Raw genomic sequence first — 6,000 nt, forward strand, 5'->3', positions numbered from 1 at the left:
GCAAAACAACTGCACCAGCAGAGTAGCCATCAAAACATCCTCCGTGTGTGAGGAGGAGGAGAAGAGACTTGTTTTCTAAGAAGAGGAGACTGGTTTGGTTTTCTGAGTAAGTCTCTGCCAGCCAAGAACAGGCAAAACAGACATTCAGCACACATTTTTGTTTCCAAACAGAGCAACACAACATTTGAAGCCGGTTTCTCGTGTAAGGAAGTGAGGATGTGGTGGAAGGAGTGGCGGTACCGCTGTTTGTGAGCACCTTAATTGATCCTAACCCGCCCAATGTCACACACACATATACACACACACACACACACACACACACACACACACACACACACACACACACACACACACCTTTCCTCTCTCTACATATTTTTGCTTATGACACAACTGTAGATCGATGAGCTTAGTGCCCCCTCACTCAGCCTCAGTGTGACACAGAAGCATGTAGACATAACCAGAGCTGTGGACGTCCACAGTATGAACAATCATAGCTTTGGCTCTGGACACGGCGCTTCTGCTGCTCCATATATCATATTAATAGTGATTGATGGGATCTGAGATCCTTTTGGGACTTGGCTGGAAACCTGGAATCACAGCTGGAATCCTGGAACCGGATCCTTGTACAGACCAAAACGCTGAAGTGGAGCTGAGTTTTCAGAGAGGAAGTACCATTTTATAAAGCTGTATTGTTAGAATAAATAACTGCTTTCTTACAGGGAGACTTCCCCTTATAGTCACTTTGGCTGTTGTGCTAACCATTGTTTCCCACTGTTCTAGGGTAGGCCTGTGCTGTAATATAGGATTGTGACAAAATATTTGTTGATTGTTATGTTTTATTTAAAAAAAAATGACTTCGGCACTTTGATGTCAGCATTGGATCTGTCTTTTTGTTTGTATATCTGAAATGTTTTTTGACAGGATGCTCATACTATGTAAAGGACATATTTACTGAATATTTAGTCTGTGCTTCATAAAGTAAGCTTTTATACAGACGGCTGTGGTTGTGATTTATTCTGGTTTGCTAATCTGGGTACCACCGACATCTTTGATATTATGTAGATATTACATTTGAAGCATTAACATGTTTAGCCTGCACTTAAGAGCTAAATTTAACAGCTGGCACTTTTGTCAAATCCAAACTATATGAGCATGCAATAACAGCAGAGGTCACCTTTACCGTATGTATTTCAGTGTGGGTCAGAAAACTAGATTCACAAAACAGGTCTAGTGTTTGATGTGTTCTGTCATGCATTATGTGTCCCGCCTAACACATGAACTACATTAACATCATCTGCATCATGACACCTTTTTAAAACTCTGTATGTAGTAGCACAGCACCAGACACACTGACAATGGGAGGAATTCACGTGTGCATTCAAATCTTTTGCATTAAAATGTGTGGAGAAGCTTGCAGTATATCACAGTGTAACACGGTGCTGTGCAGTATCATCTCCACATGTTCTGCTATTGCATCAAGTCTATCATTCATTTATCGTATCAACTCTCAACTTAAAAGGCACTGCCTACTTGACCACTGTAATCTCTCCCTCAGGTGTCTTACAATATTTCTCTTGCATCAGCAGACATGTCAGAGAAGCTCGGCTACAGTAGCCGAGAAATGCTGATTGCATTTGTAAACTTCTGTCGTGATGCTGAGTGCTGATACTTCCCAACAGTGCCAAATAGACATAATTACCTGACTGTGGAACGGCTGATTTATAATTACATGTTAGCTCCAAAACCAGTAAACTAAAAAACCAGAGTCTTTTGAGGGTGGTAACTTAAAAATAAACAGTTTAATGTTATATCAAATGGATGCTAAATTGTCAGCATACTGATATACCGTATGTCGGGCTACAATAGCATTCCTTTTTAAAAATATAGCCCTTCCCTGCAAACAACCGAATACACGCTTTATTGATATGGCTTCTTTTTTTTTTTTACCACCCCAATGTTATTCTACCTTTTATTGTGATTTATAGTGGAGGAGGAGTAGTAGCAGTTTTGGAATTAACATTGGCTCACATTTATAAAAATATGTAGCAATTTGTCTCTGGGACATGAAGTGGCCCTTTTAACAGTGATAACTTTTCATAGTAAGATTAAGATGGTGGCTGCAAAGCTATTTGTGTGTCTGAAAGTAAAGAATGAACAATGAACAAACAACAACACAAAAGAAAAACAGCATACTACCATATTGGTACATTAACACTGTTTTAGAAATCATTCTGAGGTAAAATATTTGAAAACTAGACATTTTATTTATTTACAACAGCCTTCTCCTCTATTTGAATGGAGACGCCATCAGTCCAGCTGTGCTGCGCAGTGAGCCTGTCACTTTAAGACGGTGTTGCATTGTGGGTTGTTTGTAGCAGTAATGTTGCTAGGCTAGTGAGTTTCTACCTCCTGTGGAGAAGTTGTAGTTCTACCAGTATACACAGTGTGTGGTTTCTGCCTGCAGTGCGTCTGCCAAAAGTCTTCAGCCCCCAAAATGTCTATAAGCCACAGAAGTTTTAGCTGGCCCTTGTTGGTGGTTTTACTGTCATGGTGACATTTCTAATGACTACAAAAAATGCTGGTGTCAAGGTGCTAAATATGTGAAATGTGAAATAAGACGTTTTAACACCAAGCGGACAACACATACATACAACACAGCTGAAGGAGTTTTCTGTGCTCCTGAACCTGCGGACAGAGTATGGAAACCACAGCACAAAGGTAACATTTATACTTTATTCTGTCACTTTAATACGTTTAACTTTGAAAAAAACTGAGGACAAATTTATCTTGGACATACATTTTGACTTTCCACAGAAGGAAAAGCACATGTGTTAAGAATAACATTATGCTAACGGTGGCTCTATACTGGTGTCCCAGTAAGACCTAGTGACCAAACAGTGTAAAACGAAGAGCAGCCTTAATTGCTGTCGTTAGTAACACCTGTGCTCCTCCTGCTGTGATCTTCCAAAATGGCCTCCGTTCAGCTAAAACATCCAAAAATCATAAAGCAGCTGCTCCGCCTGGATGATGTTAATTCTGTTCAACATGGCAAAAGGTTTAAAGTTTGGTTAGGTGTTTTTTTTTTTATTATTTCTTAAGCTATTACACAATACGCTGTGTCTTCTCCACATAAAGACTTTATTTCAAAGGGGGTTTTGTGTTTTAATTTGGGTTGTCTTATTTTCATCATAGTAACTTGCTTGAAATACCAAAATAAACATTAAAAGCTAGTTTGCCAGCTTGTTAGCTTTGCCAAGTTTTGGTGATGTAGTGATTGGACTCATTACTTGGCTGAACAGAGGCTATTTTTTGTCTACTTCAGCATCATGACTGCAGCCCAATGGTTTCTTTGTGCAGCTACCATTGTGTCTAAAGGCACAGGTGAGTACAGTATGCTCCTGCTCATAAAGCTTCTAAAATGACCCCAGCTAGTGCACAACGGAGCCCAAACTCTAGAGCCAATAGATAAACCCAAAATGTGCTTAAATCTAATTTGGCATCCAGTTTCCCTGAGGCTGTAATTGCATTATGTTGATATAACACAGATGACTGCAAAAAGGGCACACGATTGAAAAATGAGGGCCTGTATTTTTCAAATAAAACAGATACCTTCCGAGAACATTTTGCTTCCACAATAATGCTGCTAGTGTTCAATTGAACTGTCCCACAAAACATGTCGGCTCATTGCTGAGCTGCGTCAAGTTGAGATGAACTAAAATTATTTCATGGTTAAAATTTCACTTAAGCCATGAATCGTGTTTAAATCAAAGCCCAATTTGTTGCCACAACCCCCACTGCTCCTCACATCACCGCCACCAAATCCGCTGATTATGATGTTTGGGTCACAATAACTGAGAGTTTGATGTGAGGCGCCGTTAGTTTTATTGCTTTTTGGTGCAAAGACCTGTTGCCCAATGCAGGCTGGAAAATCCTCACCTGGCTGATTACAGTTAATACTGTTCTGTCAACAGCGAGGCCTCTTTCCTACTGCGGCTACAATCTGGCATCGCTCTACCTCTGACTTCCACGTGGAAGTCAAAATCAGATGTCTGGAGCACTGTTTAAAATCTCGTCTATCCCTCCACTGTTGTTACCCTCCTACTGTGTTTTTTTTAAATTCATTAAGACATAAAGAAGCGTGCCACGGTCAGCTGACAGAGGGATCATTTCATTCATGAGTTAAATGATCACAGGTAGTCAGCCGTGATGAATGAAATAAACTCATCCATGCATGGTCTTAATATGTATCAGTCAATATAGCGTCTGTACCTGTATGCATACATGTAAAACTGGCTATTTTAACATTTTTGCAATATTCAGGCCTCAGGTGATGGATACTTTGATATTTTTCCATGAATTTTCTGTTTAATTTTGCTCATTTGGCCAATGGTTGATTGTAGTGTTGACACACTTGTGCAGAGACAGGGACGTGTGGAATGACTTTTTATTGCGCGATTAGTCATTTTTCAGACAACAAGGCTCCCCCAACATTAAAACAGACAGCAATGTACAAAACAGCACACCTTTTTTTTGCCATCAACAGAAATTTAATAAGGTAGTGAGAGTACATAACAGAAAGTAATGAAGTGTAAGGACGCGAGTTATGATGATGTTGAGATGTATAGGATGAGCTTGATGTCAAAGCCAAAGTAAGCACCATCGTCATGTAGTCAGGAAAGGCCATATTTCAGTAAGAAATATTCTAGACGGGGTGAGGAGAGGTTAAACATGATACAAGAGGGTTGTTATCACAGTTTTCAGACATTTTTACCAACTAAAAAAAAGAACAATATCGGTGTAGCACTACTTTATCATGCAATTTACTTTAGTAAACCTTCTGACACACAGACAAAATATACTTCAATAAGTAGAACTCAATACATCTCTGTCCAGCAATAGTCACAAAGCCTGTAATTTATACTCTTTGAATGTGAGATCCCTATCAAAAATAATATGCAGATTTTTATTCTTCTTAATATATCTAAAGTGCAAGTATTTATCCATTTTTATTCAATGCTTTCTGTAAGTATAAAATACAAAGGAAAAAAACAGCAATATGTTTTTCCTGTTTACATGTTATATTTTTCTGAAAGGAGGAGCATCATATATAACAAACCATATATATATATATATATATACACACACACGCCACAGATAAAATATTTTTGAAAGATACAACATATTATCTCATATGGGGATGGTAAAGGGATTTAGACCAAACGGTGACATGGGATATGTTCATTGTGCATTGACCCCACCCCTTAAAATCCAGGATCCATTTCCCAACACTTCAAAACATCTTTTAAAGAACGTCTTTATAACTATACACAACAGTAGCCTATACAGTCTGCAGACATGATGGACCCTACTACTCGGTGCGTGTGCAAACAGAAGATTTACTGAATGAGCTCCTCTGTCATCAGTTTGTGATGAGTCATATAGTGCTTGGCTTTGACCAGAGGCTGCGGTTGGCTGTGTGATTAACCAGGAACTGAATGGCCAATGAAAGACTACAACACTGAAAACCAGAAACAGATTAGATTTGGTTGTGTGGAACACCTTATGGAAGTTCAGTCTGTTTTAAGTCAGTACTTGTACAGTTTGGCAGAGGCAGGTAGCCGCCACCCACATTTCAGTTGCGGAAGTTTGCTGTTATACGTCATGTACATGTGGCTGTTTGAATGCAGTCAGAAACATGAATAATCTCCCCATTCAACACAGGAGCAACAAGCACCTACAGCTGGAGCCATCATAGCAATCTGACTTTGAGTTCATGCAACAAGTAGCTACTGCTGCACTTTTGAGTTTACAATTGAATCTTTCTTCTATTTCCATTGGTTGAAATGTGCAAGGAATGGTCTGGTCACAAAGAATAAGCTCCTGTAAATGAAATTTGACAAAACGAACACTGCAGTAGTAACAGACAAAAGGCAGGATAACATGATTAGGGATTGCTACGATGGCTACTGCTGTACAATAAATCAAAACATCATTCTCGTC

The sequence above is a fragment of the Pempheris klunzingeri genome, chromosome 9 (genome assembly GCF_042242105.1).
Source record: "Pempheris klunzingeri isolate RE-2024b chromosome 9, fPemKlu1.hap1, whole genome shotgun sequence".
Taxonomy (NCBI): domain Eukaryota; kingdom Metazoa; phylum Chordata; class Actinopteri; order Acropomatiformes; family Pempheridae; genus Pempheris; species Pempheris klunzingeri.